This window comes from Coregonus clupeaformis, chromosome 35, assembly GCF_020615455.1.
Source record: "Coregonus clupeaformis isolate EN_2021a chromosome 35, ASM2061545v1, whole genome shotgun sequence".
NCBI lineage: Eukaryota > Metazoa > Chordata > Actinopteri > Salmoniformes > Salmonidae > Coregonus > Coregonus clupeaformis.
The window spans coordinates 33,794,131-33,817,128 of record NC_059226.1 but is presented as its reverse complement, the minus strand read 5'-3'; positions in this window follow the sequence as shown (position 1 = coordinate 33,817,128).

The window sequence follows — 22,998 nt, the reverse complement described above, 5'->3', positions numbered from 1 at the left end:
TCATCATGTTCCTCAACATCCTCAAGGACCTTCTGCCCGGAGGAGGCCAGTGCAGCCCCATCATCCGTGAGTATCCTGTGTGTAATGCACCAGAATGAAACAGCATTTTGTTATAACGGGTATGTATGTAATGGAGTTATTTTTTTATTTTTTATTTAACCTTTATTTAACCAGGTAAGCCAGTTGAGAACAAGTTGTCATTTACAACTGCGACCTGGCCAAGATAAAGCAAAGCAGTGTGATAAAAAACAACAACACAGAGTTACATATGGGGTAAAACAAAACATAAAGTCAAAAATACAACAGAAAATATATATAGTGTGTTCAAATGTAGCAAGTTATGGAGGTAAGGCAATAAATAGGCCATAGTGCAAAATAATTACAATTAGTATTAACACTGGAATGATAGATGTGCAAGAGATGATGTGCAAATAGAGATACTGGGGTGCAAATGAGCAAAAATAAATAACAATATAGGGATGAGGTAGTTGGGTGGGCTAATTTCAGATGGGCTGTGTACAGGTGCAGTGATCAGTAAGGTGCTCTGACAACTGATGCTTAAAGTTAGTGAGTTATAAAGTGACTGCACCCTAAAAAACAACAAATTCCTTTGTAAATGGCCTATGTGGCATTGATATGAGCCAGAAACATTTATTATATTGTAGAAATTGACTACAAAGTGTAAATACGATAATTTGTTATAAAATCAGCCTATTCCAAAACTGAGTTTTGTACCAGAGTGCGTCACAACGTAAATTATGGTTAGGTTTGGATTCCAATCATGCCAACAATTCATGCCCCCTTTTGCCCAAGTGGCACCGTGTTGTTTGTGGAAGATTGGACAAGTTCGTTTTGCATGGCCCGGTGCCCCTGGTGGGTGGAGATTTCTCCAATGTGGTCCTGCGTAGCTCAGGTAGAGCATGGTGCTTGCAATGCCAGGGTTGTGGGTTTGATTCCCACGGCGGACCAGTATAAAAATAAAAAATATGAAAATGTATGCACTCACTACTGTAAGTCGCTCTGGATAAGAGTGTCTGCTAAATGACGAAAAATGTAAAATGCAATTGACTGGTAGAAAATAAACCAATGGAATGGTTGTAAATTAGCAATCCCGCCCACCCGGGCTAGGATGTAGTCAGCTTGCTTTCAATAATGTTTCTACTCAAACTGGCTAGCCAAAAGATCCCTGCTAGCTAACGTTAGCGGAATGTTATCTAGCTAACTAACTACCCACTGGGCACAGACATCAATTCAATGTCTATTCCATGTTGGTTCAACGGAAACAACGTTGATTCAACCAATGTGTGCCCAGCGGGAAGCTACCTAATTTCAAGTCAGATTTGCAAATTAAGCAGCTAGCGAGCTAGAAAACAACATGACAACAACATTGTATATATTCTAGGGCAAAAATTACAGTTCAAATAAGGAAATCAGTCACTGAAGTAAATGCATTAGGCCCTAATCTATGGATTTCACATGACTGGGAATACAGATATGCATCTGTTGGTCACAGATTTAAAAAAAATTAAGTAGGGGTGTGGATCAGAAAACCAGTCAGTATCTGGTGTGACCACTATTTGCCTCATGCAGCGCGACACATCTCCTTCACATAGAGTTGATCAGGCTGTTGATTGTGGCCTGTGGAATGTTGTCCCACTCCTCTTCAATGGCTGTGCAAAGTTGCTGGATATTGGCGGGAACTGGAACATGCTGTTGGAACACACATTGATCCAGAGCATCCCAAACATGCTCAATGGGTGACATGTCTGGTGAGAATGCAGGTCATGGAAGAACTGGGACATTTTCAGCTTCCAGGAATTGTGTCCAGATCCTTGCGACATGGGGCAGTGCATTATCATACTGAAACATGAGGTGATGGTGGCGGATGAATGGCACGACAATGGGCCTCAGGATCTTGTCACGGTATCTCTGTGCATTCAAATTGCCATCAATAAAATGCAATTGTGTTTGTTTTCCGTAGCTTATGCCTGCCCATACCATAACCCCACCGCCACCATGGGGCACTCTGTTCACAACGTTGCAAACCGCTCACCCACACAACGCCAAACATGCTGTCTGCCATCTGCCCGGTACAGCTGAAACCAAGATTTATCCGTGAAGAGCACACTTCTCCAGCATGCCAGTGGCCATCGAAGGTGAGAATTTTTCCCACTGAAGTGGGAAAAAAATGCAGTCATGTTAAGACCCTGGTGAGGACGACGAGCACGCAGATGAGCTTCCCTGAGACTGTTTCTGACAGTTTGTGCAGAAATTATTCGGTTGTGCAAACCCACAGTTTCATCAGCTGTCCGGGTGGCACGTCTCAGACCATTATAGGATCAGCCATCTTTGCTTAAGGGGGAGATATGCTGATATCTACAGTATCTAATGATGATATGTCAAGTTCATAAACGCACTGCCAGACATGCACAGTACAACCTGGGATGTTCTATACTGAACAAAAATATAAACGAAACATGTAAAGTGTTGGTCCCATGTTTCATGAGCTGAAATAAAAGATCCCAGAAATGTTCCACCCGCACAAAAAGCTTATTTCTCTCAAATTTGGTGCACAAATTTGTTTACATCCCTGTTAGTGAGCATTTCTTCTTTGCCAAGATAATCCATCCATCTGACAGGTGTGGCATATCAAGAAGCTGATGAAACAGCATGATAATTCCACAGGTGCAGCTTGTGCTGGGGACAATAAAAGGCCACTCTAAAATGTGCAGTTTTGTCACAACACAATGTGTTGTAGGACCGCTGAGCTGACTGAAGACCGCTGCATTCAACTCGCAGTAGTTGGTATAGTTTCCACGGTAACATGTATTTACATGAAGTGATGAAACATTGAACTAAGTTGTAGGGTCTTTTCGCAGCAAGGAGTGTCTCATGAAACATTCCATACACTGGTTCTTGCCATCTTGGCATACTTTTGATTTGACAGAGAAATATATGCCAGCTAAGGTTAGACAGGCTAGCCAGCTCCCCCAAGCTTGGTTAAACATATGTTCAACACAAAATATTATCTATTCGCCTCTTCTCTACTTTAGCCTACACAGAACTGAATTAGATTACCATCTTGAGATGGCGAGTCACTCAGGTGGGGTGAAGTCCTCAACTTCAAAACGTCTCTCCATAGCAAAGATAGCTTAGTTTACCTTGCTGTCACTACACTAACGTTACTACCCTTTTATGTTATTGAATGGCAAAGACACACCAAAGAAACACCCACATCCAACCTCACCCCAAAGATAACTTTCGTTTGGCTTCAGTCATGGCCGCTAGCATTTTTTTATGAGACAAATCTAAAACGAGGCCAAATCAGGACGTTCAGCCGCCCTTTAAGAATGTGCAGTAAGCTCACTCCACAGCTAGCTTGAAATGTTGCCAAGAGAGCTATCAAATTTGATATTTTTCTATAGCACAATTGGTTGGCACGTTGTCAAGGAGGACAGCCGATATGTGTTTGTGAGCAGAGGATCACTAGTTCGAGCCCAGTCTGTTACAGGGACAGTAAAGGAAGCTATACTGTAAGCAGCACACTGATGTCGGTTTCATATATACAGTATCTCTCTGCCGCCATATAACACTCACACATCTCTCTCTCTTGTTGTTCTCCATAGGAAAGCACTTCTGTTTCTGTTTGGTCATCCTGGTGTTGAGCATGTTGCAGTCTATGGTGCTCACACTTCTGGCTATGTGTGGCACTCTCCGGCCCTGCAGCCGCTTCAAGTCCAAAGACTCACCGCTTAAAGACACAGACAATGAAGAGGGTAAACTTTTTAATTCTTCTGTCATCTCAGTTACCCACTAAGCAAGATATATTTTTCTGGTTGCCAAAGAAGACGTTAACAAAACGTCCTTATACAACCATTTATAACCTGACCATGATGTCATAATGACGTTATTGCAACCAGTTTTACTGGGTACCCCATAAAAAAAATTCTAAATCACCATAAACTAGTCAAGTTGTATTTTATTGATGCACAACCTTTTCATTCTTACCTTTTAGCTGCAGTTAAAGCATGCAGTTGACGTCTTCCCAGCATATTTTCTTGTTACCATCATTTGTTTCGCGTGTACGCTGGTCTGGCCAGTTACTCCATTTGATGTTTAATCTGTCACTGAAAACTATGTCCTGAGTGGTTTTCATTAGGGGTGTGCCGAGTACTCGGACAAAATGAATATCTTAACGGATTTTCCAAATACGATTATGATACAAGTGTTTTTTGTAATTATCTGCCATCACGCATCTCTCTTTCACAAACAGTGTGAAGCGCTGTAAATAGCCTAACTAAAGAAAGAAGAAAGGAAGAAAGGAAGAAAGGAAGAAAGGAAGAAAGGAGGCTGTAGGTTAAGGCTGTTGCCACGATAGGATTAGAACAAGTGCATCTCTCTCTCCCTCCCTCCCTGACTGTCATTGTGCCCCGGCCCCAGTCACACAAACATATACCGCGTTCACATGCTAGTCGGAACTAGGAAACTCTGACATTTCTGACTTGCTAACTGGTTGTAGTTATACACCTACCTAGAGAAGACCCTTATAACCACTATCAGGAACAACTGTTCTGTTAACAATATCACTAAATCTACCTAGAGAAGGCCCTTATAACCACTATCAGGAACAATTGTTCTGTCAACAATATCACTAAATCTTCTAGGAACTCAAAACAAGGCATAGTGACCCTGGCTATTGGCACCATACAGACAACATCAGCTGCTATAGAATCACACAGGGTCACAGATACATTATCAGTGTAATCCCGGCCAAGAATGTCGTCAAACTTTAACCATAACATTCAACACCGGCAGACATTTGATACTGGCAGTTTAACAGGTCATCAACAGATATGAGTTTAACATTATTCATCTTAAATTCCCCATTACATAGGCATAAGCATGTGCATTTTCAGCTGTCAGGATCATTTCTTTGCTTTGAACATGAGTGAAAGAACATACAGATGCGCTCTGAGATGTGCTCTGAGTGACAGTGTGACGGTTTCTGCCGAGGCTGCTCCTTCTCCTTGTTCGGGCAGGCTTCGGCGGTCGTCGTCCCCGGAGTACTAGCTGCCACCGTTCGTTGTTTCTGTGTTCGTTTGGTTTGGTCTGTTTTGGTACACCTGTTTCTCATTTTGTCTTGATTATGTGTCCTTTAAGTTCTCGTTGTTTCTGTCTTGTGGTTGTGTGTAGTTGTTCTTTGTCAGCAGGTGTTTCTATGTCAAGTTTGTGCTCATTTTTCTGTAGAGAGTCCGCACTATTGTGCGTGTTTGTTTATTACGCTGAGTGCGTTATTTTTCTTGTGCCTCCGGCTCTGTTTATAGCCGTTCATTCTGTGGACTCTATTAAAGTATTTGGGACTACTTCTGCATCCTGCATCTGATTCCCACACCACACCTACGCCAGCTCTGACAGAACTACACACCACTCATGGAATCAGCAGGAGCAGCAGCAGCGACCGAGTCATGGGAGGAGCGCGTCCGCGGACAGGATGACAGGATAGCTCAAATCACCAACGCTCTTCAGGGAGTAATGAATACCCTGCATCGCCTGGAGACCAGTTGGGCACCCACGCCTCCTCCCACATTACCACCAGCACCGGTCAGTCCCTTTGTCCACGCTCCGGAACCCAGTGGGATTCGGCTCTCGCTCCTGAGGGCGTATGATGGTACCGCTGCCGGGTGTCAAGGTTTCCTCCTACAAGTTGAACTCTACCTCGCCACCGTACACCCGGTGCCCTCGGGACACGAGAGCGTTTCCGCCCTCATCTCCTGTCTCACCGGCAAGGCGTTGGAGTGGGCCAACGCCGAATGGAGGAGAATAGACCCCGCGACGATCACCTATGCGGAGTTCTCCCCGTCGCTTCAGGGCTGTATTCGACCATCCACCTGAGGGGAAGGCGGCGGGAGAACGTCTATTCTACCTCCGACAGGGGAAGAGGAGCGCCCAGGAGTTTGCACTGGAGTTCCGGACTCTAGCGGCAGACGCAGGGTGGAATGAGCGGGCCCTCATAGACCACTTCCGCTGCAGCCTACGGGAGGACGTCCGTCGTGAGTTGGCCTGCAGGGACACCACCCTCACGTTTGACCAGTTGGTGGATATGGCCATTCGCCTAGACACCCTGCTGGCCACCCGCGGGACGTCCTGAGTGGGGGTCGTCCATTCCACCCTCCAGCACCTCCGAGCCTAGTCCTATGGAGCTCGGGGGTGCTGGCGCTAGAGAGGAGAGGAGAAGGAGCCCCAGGGGGACCAACCCCTGTACCAACTGTGGCCGTGGAGGACACACTGCGGCCAGGTGCTGGGGGGGGGTCTCCTAGGGGACGAGACGGCAGGCCACGCACTGGGGAGTCCTTCCAGGTGAGTAGGCGCCCCACTTACCCAGAGCTCTCTGTTGTGCACCTAACCATACCTGTTTGCTTTCCACAGGTTGCACCTCGTTCCCAGCATAAGGCGCTAGTAGATTCAGGCGCAGCTGGGAATTTTATAGATCAGAGATTTTGTGCAGAGTTAGGGATTCCCCTCCTTCCTGTCAACAATCCTTTCCCTGTACATGCTCTAGATAGCCGTCCGTTGGGATCGGGGTTGATTAGGGAGGTCACAGCTCCACTTAGGATGGGGACGCAGGAGGGTCATGAGGAGACTATACAGCTATATCTTATTGACTCTCCTGCGTATCCGGTGGTGCTGGGGCTTCCCTGGTTGATTACCCATAATCCCTCTATTTCGTGGCAACAGAGGGCTCTTAAGGAGTGGTCTGCCCAGTGTGTTGGGCGATGTCTGGGCGTTTCCGTAGGGGCGACCTCGGTGGAGAGTCCAAACCAAGTGCCCGCATTGCACATTCCCCCCGAGTATGAGGATTTAGCACTTGTGTTTAGTAAGGCGAAGGCGACGCAATTGCCACCACATAGACAGGGGGATTGTGCGATAGACCTCCAGGTAGGAGCTGCGCTTCCCGCGGAGCCATGTGTATCCTTTGTCTCAAGAGGAGAAGAGAGCTATGGAGACTTACATAGCCGAGTCTCTGAGACAGGGATACATACGGCCCTCCACTTCCCCTGCGTCCTCGAGTTTCTTTTTGTGAAGAAAAGGATGGAGGTTTGCGCCCGTGTATTGATTACCGCAGTCTCAATCAGATTACTGTGAAATACAGTTATCCACTCCCTCTGATTGTGACTATGACAGAGTCTTTACACGGGGCGCGGTTCTTCACAAAATTGGACCTCAGGAGCGCATACAACTTGGTGCGTATTAGGGAGGGAGACGAATGGAAGACAGCATTTAGTACCACCTCGGGTCATTACGAGTATCTCGTCATGCCATACGGGTTAATGAATGCTCCTTCAGTCTTCCAATCCTTCGTAGATGAGATCTTCCGGGATATGCAGGGGCAAGGAGTGGTCGTGTACATTGACGACATTCTGGTGTATTCTTCTACCCGAGCCGAGCATGTAGCCCTGGTGCGCCGAGTGTTGAGGAGATTGTTGGAGCATGACCTATATGTCAAGGCAGAGAAATGTCTGTTTTTCCAGGAGTCTGTCTCCTTTTTGGGTTATCAGTTGTCTGCATCAGGGGTAAAGATGGAGGTTGACCGTGTGTCGGCCGTGCGTAATTGGCAAACTCCAACCACTGTTAGAGGTGCAGCGGTTCTTGGGCTTTGCGAATTACTACAGGAGGTTTATCCAGGGTTTTGGACAGGTGGCATCTCCCATAACGTCTCTTCTAAAGGGAGGTCCGGTGCGCTTGCAGTGGTCTGCTGAGGCTGATAGGGCTTTTGGGAGACTGAAGGACCTGTTTACCTCGGTGCCGGTGCTGGCGCATCCGGATCCCGCGCTACCATTCCAGGTCGAGGTAGACGCGTCTGAGGCCGGTATAGGGGCCGTGCTCTCGCAACGGTCTGGCACGCCCCTGAAACTCCGCCCCTGTGCCTTTCACTCTAAAAAGCTCAGTCCGGCGGAGCGAAATTATGACGTGGGGGACAGGGAGTTGCTAGCCGTGGTCCAGGCCCTAAAGGTGTGGAGGCATTGGCTTGAGGGGGCTCAACACCCTTTCCTCATTTTGACCGACCACCGAAACCTGGAGTACATCCGGGCAGCTAGGAGACTGAACCCTCGCCAGGCTTGGTGGAACATGTTTCTGGCCCGGTTCGTTTTTAAGATCACGTACATCCCTGGGTCCCAGAACGGTAAGGCAGATGCCCTGTCCCGGCGGTATGACACGGAGGAGAGGTCCGTTGAGCCCACGCCCATACTCCCGCCGTCTTGCCTGGTGGCACCGGTGGTGTGGGAGGTCGATTCCGAAATCGAGCGGGCGTTGCGTACCGATCCTAGCCCTCCACAGTGTCCTGTGGGTCGGACGTACGTTCCGCTCGAGGTTCGGGATCGACTTATATATTGGGCTCACACGTCACCCTCCTCTGGACATCCAGGGATTGGCCGGACGGTGCACTGCCTTAGCACTAAGTACTGGTGGCCAACGTTAGCCAGGGATGTGAGGGTTTATGTTTCCTCCTGCTTGGTGTGTGCCCAGTGTAAGGCACCCAGACACCTGCCCCGGGGTAAGCTACAACCCCTGCCCATTCCACAACGACCCTGGTCTCACCTCTCGGTGGATTTCGTTACTGACCTTCCCCCCTCCCAGGGAAATACCACCATCCTGGTCGTTGTGGATCGGTTCTCGAAGGCCTGTCGTCTCCTTCCCATGCCGGGTCTCCCCACTGCCCTACAGACCGCTGAGGCACTATTTACTCACGTCTTCCGGCATTACGGGGTACCCGAGGATATAGTGTCTGATCGAGGCCCCCAGTTTACCTCTCGAGTCTGGAGAGCGTTCATGGAGCGCTTGGAGGTCTCGGTGAGCCTTACCTCGGGGTACCACCCGGAGAGCAATGGGCAGGTTGAACGGGTAAACCAGGATGTGGGTAGGTTTCTGAGGTCGTATTGCCAGGGCCGGCCGGAGGAGTGGGCGAGGTATGTTCCCTGGGCCGAGATGGCCCAGAACTCCCTTCGCCACTCCTCCACCAGACTCACTCCTTTCCAATGTGTACTAGGGTACCAGCCGGCTCTGGCACCTTGGCATCAGAGCCAGATCGAGGCTCCTGCGGTGAATGAGTGGGTGCGGCGCTCGGAGGAGACATGGAACGCTGCTCACGTACATCTGCAGCGGGCCATCCGTCGACACAAGGCGAGTGCCGATCTCCACCGCAGTGAGGGACCGGTGTACGCACCGGGAGATCGAGTCTGGCTCTCGACCAGAAACCTGCCCCTCCGCCTGCCCTGCCGGAAGCTGGGTCGGCGGTTTGTGGGGCCTTTTAAAGTCCTGAGGAGGTTGAACGAGGTGTGTTACAGATTACAACTTCCTATTGATTATAAGAATATTAACCCCTCGTTCCATGTGTCTCTCCTCAGGCCGGTGGTAGCTGGTCCACTCCAGGACTGTGAGATAGCAGAGACTCCTCCGCCCCGCTGGACATCGAGGGGCTCCGGCGTACACAGTTCGGTCCATCCTGGATTCGAGACGCGGGATGGGGGGTCTCCAATATCTCGTGGAGTGGGAGGGGTACGGTCCGGAGGAGCGGTGCTGGGTGCCAAGGAGAGATATCTTAGACCCGTCTCTTCTGACTGAGTTCCATCGTGGTCATCCCACGCGCCCTGCTCCAAGCGTCCTCCTGGTCGTCCCCGAGGCCGGGGTCGGCGCACGGCTGGAGCCGCGCGTCAAGGGGGGGTACTGTCACGGTTTCTGCCGAGGCTGCTCCTTCTCCTTGTTCGGGCAGGCTTCGGCGGTCGTCGTCCCCGGAGTACTAGCTGCCACCGTTCGTTGTTTCTGTGTTCGTTTGGTTTGGTCTGTTTTGGTACACCTGTTTCTCATTTTGTCTTGATTATGTGTCCTTTAAGTTCTCGTTGTTTCTGTCTTGTGGTTGTGTGTAGTTGTTCTTTGTCAGCAGGTGTTTCTATGTCAAGTTTGTGCTCATTTTTCTGTAGAGAGTCCGCACTATTGTGCGTGTTTGTTTATTACGCTGAGTGCGTTATTTTTCTTGTGCCTCCGGCTCTGTTTATAGCCGTTCATTCTGTGGACTCTATTAAAGTATTTGGGACTACTTCTGCATCCTGCATCTGATTCCCACACCACACCTACGCCAGCTCTGACAGACAGCGCATTAATTTGCGCTTGAGGTATAGTCTTTACCAGCATTTAAAGCGCACTTCCGGGTTTTCCGATCACGAGATACGATTATGAATACCAGTACGATAAGTTTCAGCACACCCCTAGTTTATCGTGTTATATTAACTCATATTATATTTACTATCTCTAGAATCCAGGTCTGATATTACTGTCATCAAACTGAAAGCCTCAGAGGAAGAGAAGAATTCACCCCTCCAGAAGGTGGTAAAGTTTCTCAACAAAATGGCTGCACAAGACCAGAGAAAAGCTAGACACCATCGCTTTGCCAACAAAGTGGACTTGATCTGTTTCTGTATCTATCTCACCATCCTCATTGTTTATACAGTCGTCATTTTATATTTCTCCTTTGGTTCTCGATGTGAGATCGACCAATTAGATTTCTGGGAGAACTAAATTCTTTATTTGTCTGTTTGGGTCATAGAGAATGATAGAGAAAGCATTCCTATATCATTCCCATTATGACGTCTGTGAGCGCACCGGCAGCACCATTGAGGCAATCTCCATTTAAGTAGCCAATTTTCTTCTTCTACTACTTCTATGAGTTGGCAAACAAACTGAAAGTGTGCATACTGCCACATGTAGTGTGTAATTTCAAGAGGTATAAAGTCAAGGTTGGCAATTTACTGCAGTTATGGAATGTTTGCTCACGAGTATAATGCATTGGCTGATCCCTACTGATGACCAGGATGGAATCATGTGATCCTTCCTTAACCCAGTTGATTACTTCAAAATGGTTAAAGACCCATGGTGCTGCCCATGCTAATACAGGCGTTTGGCCACTAGAGGCCTATCATTCTCTATGGTTTGGGTCTTCACAAATTTAGCAAGAACTAGCAAGAAGCTAGCTTTTGAGTTTCTGTGTGAAATAAATAGATGTGTGTATTCTTCACTAGAGCTTTAACAATATTTATTTCAACATGTTTAAAACTAGACCGTCATATGAGGAATAATACATTTAGCAATTAGACATGAATACATGTAATGGAGACTGTAGCTGTAGTATTATTAGTGTGGAAACAAATCAACAGTGTGTTATTTCCTATAGAGGCAGTGTGAAGGCCTTACATTATCACCTAACTAAGCAGGTTCTCAACCTCAGACTGAGATATCAAATAGTCTCACGATCATCTCCTCCACCTGCACTGGGCTGTATTTGTGGTATCTCTCAGGGTGTTTGGAGAAATCAGCATTGTCACATCTGTGTAAAGTACAGGTAAATGACCATAATAAAGGAATATCACTGTACCAACATTTTGTATGAAATTCTTATTGCAAATCACTATTGAACAGTGCTGAATAAAAAAGATACTTGACATAGATATCAAACATACATAGTACACCCCAGAGCTACACCTACAGTATTTGAAACATATCATTTATCCAACCACTATGAAATTATTTCTTCGACTTTATTAAATCTTAAATGCAAATGAGCAAATAATACATCAATGTCATGTTTGCAATTCCTTTTCGGTCCGTGGCGTGTACGTTTTGTTATTTTGATTTCCGAGTCAAAACGGAGAGTGAAAAACAGAAAACGGTTCGTTTTTTCATTTTTGAATTTGAAAAATGACTTATTTTCTAATTTATTGTATCAAAATTGGATATGGAATAAAGGAAAACAAATAACAAAACGTATTCAATGTTTTGGTTTTTGTTCATACCCGGAAATACAGGCCCCCCTCATAGAATATTAATGGGGCTTAGAGGGGTGTTTACAGCCTAGGTTGGCAGCACAAAGAAAGGATTAGTCTGTCAGTTTGACAGGAAATTAAAAATACTAATGTTAGCTAAGATGCAGAACTTATCATGAAGTTAGCATGCCAATAGAATAAACTCAACAACAACTGAAGAAAGTTGTTTTGCACTAGCTGGCTACTGACTATAGTCATGCTAGTTAGTAGTAGCTAGTGGAAGTAAGTTAGTCCTGCTACAAGATGAAGCTGCCCGGCGAGAGCTACCTGCTGCAGAAAGGTGAATTTCTCCATTACTTTCTGTAGCTAACCTAGCTAGATCTTCTGTCTGGCTAATGGTGCTTATTGACTGAGTAATAATGAACTGCAGTTAATGTAAATGGTTACCTATCTGACACTTTGCATAGCTAACTTAGCTATTGTTTAGACATACAACAATATCCAATTAAGCTATAGTCACTGCTGATGTGTGTGTGTGTGTGTGTGTCCTGAATGTGCCCGAATGAGAAGGGTCTGTCATCTGAGCAGATCATCATGAACTTCATGTAGTTACATCATCCAACACAGGAAGTTAAAATCAGCCTTTTTATTGGTCTGGGTATACTTCACCAACATCCTCTCCTGCTCCCTGAAAGGCAGACGTAGGCTGTACACTTCAGTTGTGAACACAACTATTGCTACAACAATTGGCCTACTTCTCTGAATGTATACATACCCCCTGTCAGGTGGGCTGATGATCAATGATACGGAGACAGTCTGATATTACCTGATTACTGATTCTGATTCTCTCTCTCTCTCTCTCTCTCTCTCTCTCTCTCTCTCTCTCTCTCTCTCTCTCTCTCTCTCTCTCTCTCTCTCTCTCTCACTCACTCACTCACTCACTCACTCACTCACTCACTCACACACACACACGCCCACAGGACCATTCTCACAGTTCAGTCACTCAGCCCTATTGAGAAGGTCCTGCACTACCGCTTCCTACAACACCCTGATGAGAAGGTCCTGCACTACTGCCTCCTACAACACCCTGATGAGAAGCTCCTGCACTACCACCTCCTACAACACCCTGATGAGAAGGTCCTGCACTACTGCCTCCTACAACACCCTGATGAGAAGGTCCTGCACTACAACACCCTGGTGAGAAGGTCCTGCACTACCACCTCCTACAACACCCTGATGAGAAGGTCCTGCACTACTGCCTCCTACAACACCCTGATGAGAAGGTCCTGCACTACAACACCCTGGTGAGAAGGTCCTGCACTACTGCCTCCTACAACACCCTGATGAGAAGCTCCTGCACTACCACCTCCTACAACACCCTGATGAGAAGGTCCTGCACTACTGCCTCCTACAACACCCTGATGAGAAGGTCCTGCACTACAACACCCTGGTGAGAAGGTCCTGCACTACCACCTTCTACAACACCCTGATGAGAAGGTCCTGCACTACTGCCTCCTACAACACCCTGATGAGAAGGTCCTGCACTACAACACCCTGGTGAGAAGGTCCTGCACTACTGCCTCCTACAACACCCTGATGAGAAGCTCCTGCACTACCACCTCCTACAACACCCTGATGAGAAGGTCCTGCACTACTGCCTCCTACAACACCCTGATGAGAAGGTCCTGCACTACAACACCCTGGTGAGAAGGTCCTGCACTACCACCTCCTACAACACCCTGATGAGAAGGTCCTGCACTACTGCCTCCTACAACACCCTGATGAGAAGGTCCTGCACTACAACACCCTGGTGAGAAGGTCCTGCACTATCACCTCCTACAACACCCTGATGAGAAGGTCCTGCACTACAACACCCTGATGAGAAGGTCCTGCACTACTGCCTCCTACAACACCCTGATGAGAAGCTCCTGCACTACCACCTCCTACAACACCCTGATGAGAAGGTCCTGCACTACCGCCTCCAACAACACCCTGATGAGAAGGTCCTGCACTACCGCCTCCTACAACACCCTGATGAGAAGGTCCTGCACTACAACACCCTGGTGAGAAGGTCCTGCCCTATCACCTCCTACAACACCCTGATGAGAAGGTCCTGCACTACAACACCCTGGTGAGAAGGTCCTGCACTATCACCTCCTACAACACCCTGATGAGAAGGTCCTGCACTACCACCTCCTACAACACCCTGATGAGAAGCAGTAATCCTGTCCCCATGACTGTAAGTCTGCATATCTCTCTCACCCCGCTGTACCCTACTGTGCTGAGACAATATGACTCTAGAACAGTTTTACAATATTTTAAATGGACTGCTCAACAGTGATTATTGATCTCTTTCTCTCTCCCTCTCTTCCTTGACCATCCTCACGGTTAACTCACAGATGGTATGCACGCTGGTTGATGGCACCTGCAGGCCTGTTTGAGGGACAACTGGACAAAACATATCAGAATGCTTGAACAACAGCTGAGACCCTCCTTTTCTTCCCCGTCCTTCAATGAAAGACCCTTCTTTACACTTCCTGTTAGGCATGATGTTCTCAAGGTGTGTCTCTCATTCTCTCTCATGTCGTGTGGTATTACATATAGATGACTCCTAGACACTTTCAAATTGTTTGCCTGTGAATGGTTGTCCACATCAGGCTATCTACTTGTTACCTGTATGTTTAAATACTACGTCCCTCTCACAGAATTTGAATGATCCCTCAACTTCCCCATGCTCTCTCTCTCTCCAGGATACATTTGGGGAAGTTGCTGTTGGGAAGTTGCTGTTGGCCCCTCATCCTACATTTTGCTCACTCTTGTTCAACTGCCCTTTGATTAAATCGATTCAAGGTGACAGTAATGTGCTACCATTGTAACCTAAATAAATTGTCATTACACTGTCTCACTGGGCATTTTCTAATGTGAGAGGTTTGCTGTAGCTCTGCATGATTATGGCAGTAAAGTGAAAGAGATTCATAGCCCAAGGCCCGAACCTACAGGCACGACCAACAAACAGATGACCGGGTGCACTTACACATAAAAGGTATGGACGATGTAGGTATCAAAGCCTGAGGAGGGCAGATTGAGGACCACTGACCAGGTATCCCTTGTCAATACAATATAGAAAAAGCCAAACTGATCCTCTATCTGCTCCAAAATGTTAAAGAAGGGTGTGTGGTCAAAGGTGAGAACTTATGGTGAGGCAGGAAAAGCCAGACCCTGGTGCGTGTGTTTGCATGTGTGTTCTCATCATATCTGGACCAATGTAATGTATATAAATTCCATTAAAGAAATGAAAATGGGATTTAATGAGCGAGCTAAGACGGACGTGACAATATAACTATTTGTTCAGCACTTTTGAAATGTACAGCGACAGAATTCAGAACATGGGCCGTTCTTACAGTGTTCTCCCTGTACACCAAGTCAGACCTTAGGATAAATAAAGGGGGTATATAAGCAGACAATGAAAGCTCTTACAATATTCAATGATGACATTTCTCTAAAACAGGTTAAAGGCTACATGTGCACCACCGAGTCAGAACCGTAGGTGAAATTAAGATGGGTAAACAAACCAAATTATTAGGGTGAGGCACATGGGCTATTAACAGCTTACTACAGAACATACACTTAGTATTACTTTCTTAGCTACAGAATACATATCTCCCTGGCATATTACATCATTTATGCAGCAGCATACAATACATTTTTGGACTCAACTTGTTGTGCTGTGTTCACTTTAACATGAAGGTGGAGCGACGGTCCTTCTTGTGGGCAAATTTTGTCATCAAACTTCGTCATCAAAGTCTGGCATTCTCTGGATGTATGGTGCTTTCAACACTGGGAACTCTGGAAAAAAACAAAGTTGAATCATGACATCAGTGATTTTCAGGTCGGAGCTCTAGCAAGAGGCCTGAGTTCCCGACTTGGAACTCTTTCTAGAGTTCAAAACGTATTTTCCAAAACGTATTTTCTAAGAGCTCTTTAAAAAAATAAAAAAACTTTGGGGTTGGGATCTTTTATTTCATCTCATGAAACATGGGACCAACACTTTACATGTTGCATTTATATTTTTGCTCAGTGTAGATGTATCTCTACTAGAACATGTGTTAAATGTAGTGGTAGTACAAGGAACGTATACTCTCAAGAAGCGATCAATACAACCGTAAAATAGCAAAACAGACAACAACATGCAACACTATATTGCACCAGGAGATGTCTGACTCTGACTCACTGGACTCTACCCACACAATCACACACACGCTGCCACTCCATAACACACATACACACACACACACACACACACACACTACATATACTCACACACACATAACATGCATACTGATGCCACACACACACACGCACACTGTAACACTCATCACATACGCTGTTGCTACTCTGTTTACTATCTATTCTGATTGCCAAGTCACTTTACCCCTACCTACATGTACATATCTACCTCCTCTACCTCGTACCCCCGCACATTATCTCAGTACTGGTACTCCCTGTATATAGCCTTATTTTTGTTATTTATTGTGTATCTATTCCTCTGTGTTACAGTTTTTGTTTTACATTTTTCTATTTTTAACTCTGCATTGTTGGGAAGGTCTAGCAAGTAAGCATTTCACTGTAAAGTCTACACTTGTTGTATTCGGCACATGCGATAAATACAATTTGATTGATTGATTGTCTAGAAAACAATTAGAGTAAAGGGTACCCATGGTACACTAACGGCAGAGGTGCGTTCCGTTTGCTTGAACGTTTTCTACGTTGCAGAACATTTTGTACTGAACGACAAAAGTCTCTTGTAAGCTCTTGAACAGGACTTTGAGGTATGTTTTCTCCCATTTGGTGGGTGTGGCGAGGTGTGAATTGAAGCAAGGAGTGACGTATTTAAAGGGCAACGTCAACAGTGAAGAGGCGACTCCGGATGCTGACCTTCTAGGCAGAGTTGCAAAGAAAAAGCCATATCTCAGACTGGCCAATAAAAAGACAAGATTAAGATGGGCAAAAGAACAAAGACACTGGACTTTTTCTTTGCAACTCTGCCTAGATCAGCATCCCGGAGTCGCCTCTTCACTGTTGACGTTGAGACTGGTGTTTTGCGGGTACTATTTAATGAAGCTGCCAGTTGAGGACCTGTGAGGCGTCTGTTTCTCAAACTAGGCACTCAAATGTATTTGTCCTCTTGCTCAGTTGTGCACCGGGGACTCCCACTCCTCTTTCTATTCTGATTAGAGCCAGTTTGCGCTGTTCTGTGAAGGGAGTAGTACAAAGCGTTGTACGAGATCTACAGATTCTTGGCAATTTCTCGCATTGAATAGCCTTCATTTCTCAGAACAAGAATAGACTGATGAGTTTCAGAAGAAAGTTATTTGTTTCTGGCCATTTTGATCCTGTAATCGAACCCACAATTGCTGATGCTCCAGATACTCAACTAGTCTCAAGAAGGCCAGTTTTATTGCTTCTTTAATCAGCACAACGGTAGTGTATATATATTTTTTTACAAATGCCTAGGGATAACAAAAATAAATTGAGAAACTTATTCAAGAAAGATCAAGTGTAATATATTATACAAATAAAGCAAACTGGATGGAATTTGGGGAAAAATGCACCAAATTATTTTTTTATCTTCAACATAGGAATGCTACCTAAAATAATTTATTGAAACTGGTTACAAATGACGGAGTAACCCATGATTCACCAAATTATATTTTGAAGGAGGAAACAAAGTACTGTAAACATATGTTTTCGGTTCAGTCGCCTCCATCTCCTCTAACTGAAGCAAATTTTAGAAATTATTTTTCTATTGATAATGTAAAATTAACAGCCATACAGAAAGACTCATGTGAAGGTGAAATTACAGAGGAGGAACTTCTGGATGCAATTAAAGACTTTAAGTCCGGGAAAACTCCAGGGTTGGATGGCATACCAGTCGGGGTATACCAAACCTTTTTTGATATACTCAGAGGACCGTTATTAGCATGTTTTAACCACTCCTATGTAAATGGTAGATTATCAGACACTCAAGAAGAAGGTCTGATTTAATTATTACTGAAACAGGATACAAGTGGAAAATATAAAGATCCAGTCCATTAAAAAAATTGGCGGCCCCTTACACTTCAGTGTTGTGATGCAAAAATTCTAGCAAAATGTATAGCGCATAGAATAAAAAAAGGTATTGTCGGACATTATTCATTCTAATCAGACAGGTTTTTTTACATGTGCGATACATTGGAGATAATATAAGGCAGGTACTGGAAACAATAGAACACTATGAAAAATCTGGGAAACCAGGCCTACTATTCATATTAGACTTCGAAAAGGCATTTGATAAAGTACGACTGGGGTTTATATATAAATGCCTGGAGCATTTCAATTTTGGACAATCTCTTATAAATTGGGTTAAAATCATGTATAGTAACCCTACAGGAAGGGAAAAAAGTATTTGATCCCCTGCTGATTTTGTACGTTTGCCCACTGACAAAGACATGATCAGTCTATAATTTTAATGGTAGGTTTATTTGAACAGTGAGAGACAGTATAAATAAAAATCCAGAAAAACGCTTGTCAAAAATGTTACAAATTGATTTGCATTTTAATGAAGGAAATAAGTATTTGACCCCCTCTGCAAAACATGACTTAGTACTTGGTGGCAAAACCCTTGTTGGCAATCACAGAGGTCAGATGTTTCTTGTAGTTGGCCACCAGGTTTGCACACATCTCAGGAGGGATTTTGTCCCACTCCTCTTTGCAGATCTTCTCCAAGTCATTAAGGTTTCGAGGCTGACTTTTGCCAACTCGAACCTTCAGCTCCCTCCACAGATTTTTATGGGATTAAGGTCTGGAGACTGGCTAGGCCACTCCAGGACCTTAATGTGCTTCTTCTTGAGCCACTCCTTTGTTGCCTTGGCTGTGTGTTTTGGGTCATTGTCATGCTGGAATACCCATCCACAACCCATTTTCAATGCTCTGGCTGAGGGAAGGAGGTTCTCACCCAAGATTTGATGGTACATGGCACCGTCCATCGTCCCTTTGATGCGGTGAAGTTGTCGTGTCCCCTTAGCAGAAAAACACCCCCAAAGCATTATGTTTCCACCTCCATGTTTGACGGTGGGGATGGTGTTCTTGGGGTCATAGGCAGCATTCCTCCTCCTCCAAACACGGCGAGTTGAGTTGATGCCAAAGAGCTCCATTTTGGTCTCATCTGACCACAACACTTTCACCCAGTTCTCCTCTGAATCATTCAGATATTCATTGGCAAACTTCAGACGGGCCTATATATGTGCTTTCTTGAGCAGGGGGACCTTGCGGGCGCTGCAGGATTTCAGTCCTTCACGGCGTAGTGTGTTACCAATTGTTTTCTTGGTGACTAAGGTCCCAGCTGCCTTGAGATCATTGACAAGATCCTCCCGTGTAGTTCTGGGCTGATTCCTCACCGTTCTCATGATCATTGCAACTCCACAAGGTGAGATCTTGCATGGAGCCCCAGGCCGAGGGAGATGGACAGGTCTTTTGTGTTTCTTCCATTTGCGAATAATCGCACCAACTGATTGGCGATGGTCTTGTAGCCCATTCCAGTTGTGTAGGTCTAAAATCTTGTCCCTGACATCCTTGGAGAGCTCTTTGGTCTTGGCCATGGTGGAGAGTTTGGAATCGGATTGATTGATTGCTTCTGTGGACAGGTGTCTTTTATACAGGTAACAAGCTGAGATTAGGAGCACTCCCTTTAAGAGTGTGCTCCTAATCTCAGCTCGTTACCTGTATAAAAGACACCTGGGAGACAGAAATCTTTCTGATTGAGAGGGGGTAAAATACTTATTTCCCTCATTAAAATGCAAATCAATTGATAACATGCGTTTTTCTGGATTTTTTTGTTGTTATTCTGTCTCTCACTGTTCAAATAAATCTACCATTAAAATTATAGACTGATCATTTCTTTGTCAGTGGGCAAACGTACAAATACTTTTTTCCCTCACTGTACACAAGTCCTAAATGTCTCAGACCAGTCTTGGTCAGAAAAACTTGTTTTTGTCTCAGTCTTGGTCAGAAAAACCTGTTGTCCAACACTTCACCCTTACTGGAGAAGAAATGTATGTAGAAAACAGTTTTTTCCTCAAGTCAGAAGAAATATTGCTCAGCTGCCAAATCAATCAATACTGTAGTTGTTTATTTTGCTGATGATCTTAGTAGCTGATAATTAAATGTAAAGTTTTGTTAATTGTTAATTAAATGTTATTTCTAGCTGTGTACACAAAATAGTTAAGCCATTTGCTGATTCTGAATGGATCCTGCTGTAAATGTTCACAATAGATGCTTAAGCTACAGGTAACTGCCAGAATAAAGGAAACACCAACACAAAGTGTCTTAATAGGGAGTCAGAACAGCTTCAATGTGCCTTGGTATAGATTCTACAAGTGTCTGAGACTCTACTGGAGGGATGCGACACCATTCTTCCACAAGAAATTCCATAATTTGGTGTTTTGTTGATGGTGGTGGAAAACACTGTCTCAGCCACTGCTCCAGAATCTTCCATAAGTGTTCAATTGGGTTGAGACCTGGTGAAGAGACACACACACACACACACACACACACACACACCCTTTAAACCAACTGTGCTCCTTTGAGACCCCTCTTTCAAAGTCACAGAGATCTCGTCTAGCCATGGTAGCCAAAATAATGGGCAACTGGGCATTTTTATACATGATCATAAGCATGATGGGATGTTAATTGCTTAATTAACTCAGGAATCACAGCTGTGTGGAAGCACCTGCTTGCAATATACTTTGTATCCCTCATTTACTCATGTGTTTCCTTTACTTTGGCAGTTACATGTATGTAATTAAGCTATAGAACAAGTAGTGACATGATTGTCTGTGTGTGTATCTGAAGAATACTTATTTGAAAAGTGGCACATTTGGATGTCTGCCAACCACTTTTTGTCTCATATTTACCATAGTGCTCTTTTGGCAGATATTGTATAGTGATTATTAAAATACAACTTTGTTTCAGAGTGGTGTTGAGTAGGTAAGTATGATTCATATGTCTGTTTATATAAGCCGCAGTTATTGGTAGGACCAGATCGACATACACTACATGACCAAAAGTATATGGACACCTGCTTGTCGAACATCTCATTCCAAAATCATGGGCAAAAATATGGAGTTGGTCCCCCCTTTGCTGCTATAACAGCCTCCACTCTTCTGGGAAGGCTTTCCAGTAGATGTTGGAACACTGCTGCGGGGACTTGCTTCCATTCAGCAAACAAGAGCATTAGTGAGGTCGGGCACTGATGTTCGGTGATTAGGCCTGGCTCACAGTCTGCGTTCCAATTCATCCCAAAGGTGTTCGATGGGGTTGACGTCAGGGCTCTGTGCAGGCCAGTCAAGTTCTTCCACACTGATCTCGACAAACCATTTCTGTATGGACCTTGCTTTGTCATGCTGAAACAGGAAAGGGCCTTCCCCAAACTGTTGCCACAAAGTTGGAAGCACAGAATCGTCTAGAATGTAATTGTATGCTGTAGCAATAAGATTTCCCTTCACTGGAACTAAGGGGCCTAGCCCGAACCATGAAAAACAGCCCCAGACCATTATTCTCCCTCCACCAAACTTTACAGTTGGAACTATGCATTCGGGCAGGTAGCATTCTCCTGGCATCTGCTAAGCCCAGATTTTTCCGTTGGACTGCCAGATGGTGAAGCGTGATTCATCACGCCAGAGAACGCGTTTCCACTACTTCTGAGTCCAATGGCGGCGAGCTTTACACCACTCCAGCCAACGCTTGGCATTGAGCATGGTGATCTTAGGCTTGTGTGTGGCTGCTCGACCATGGAAACCCATTCATGAAGCTCCCGACGAACAGTTCTTGTGCTGACGTTGCTTCCAGAGGCAGTTTGAAACTCAGTAGTGAGTGTTGCAACTGAGGACAGACGGTCCCGTTCTGTGAGCTTGTGTGGCCTACCACTTCACGGCTGAGTCGTTGTTGCTCCTAGACGTTTCCACTTCACAATAACAGCACTTACAGTTGACCGGGGCAGCTTTGGCAGGGCAGAAATTTGACGAACTGACTTGTTGGAAAGGTGGCATCCTATGACTGTGCCACGTTGAAAGTCACTGAGCTCTTCAGTAAGGCCATTCTACTGCCAATGTTTGTCTATGGACATTGCATGGCAGTGTGCTCGATTACACCCATTAACGTTTTAACTTACATGGAGCGTCTGTAAGATAGCTGTATGTATTTCTCGACAAATAGTATTTTAAGGATCGTGCTTATTATAAAGTCCTCCTGCGGTGTGAAGAGATAAATACATAATGGGCCAGTTTCCCTGACACAAATTAAGCAGAGAACCTCCATTGAAAAAGCTTTAGTCCAGGAATAAACTTAATGTGTGCCTGGGGAACTGCCCCCATGAGTTTTTCTGCCATGTTTAGAGACTAGAGATGGCATGGTATATACGCATCTCTATGGATCTCAAACACACAGTAACGGAACATTTCTGCTGAAACACATAACATCAGCATACCATTTCTGCCATGACCCATCTACTGTCGTCATGGTAGATGTGCAGTGTACATGTGGACCTCCCCAGTACATCCAGTTACTCTCAACAGAAAAGTCTGTAAATTATTCAGTTGTTCCTGATGTTTTCATCAGAGGAAGGACCACCATGCTAACCCTTCTGATGCTATACATAAACAGTTTTACATCAGTCAGAGTTACTCTCTAATTTAAACTGTGGGTAGGTTCAGATGTCCGGACAATTAGTCCACAACCAGCTGTCAAAACAAGCTGCTTTATGAACCACTAGTGAGGAGATAGCAACCTTTCTCCATTACCCAGAGAGGAAGCAGTACCACTGAAACCACAATGCTTTGTCTTTTTTCAAATAAACCAACTCAATCCCTTTTGTATTATTGTCTGTATGAAGTCTGTATGCTCAACGATATGATAATAGCCTTCGGTCCAACTGAGGTCCAGTGAAACATATAGGCAACTATAGGGTTTAATGACAGGTGGAGGTATATCCCCTTCTGACCAGTGACAAGTAGTAATTACCAGTCTGTTGTGGTTGTTGTTTTCACATGATGGTGAAATGAATCCTGGAAGGCTAATTTAAAAACTAATTATTTTGGGATTATAGCCAAGCACATCCTGTACAATATCAAGGATTATGTTCACATGTACA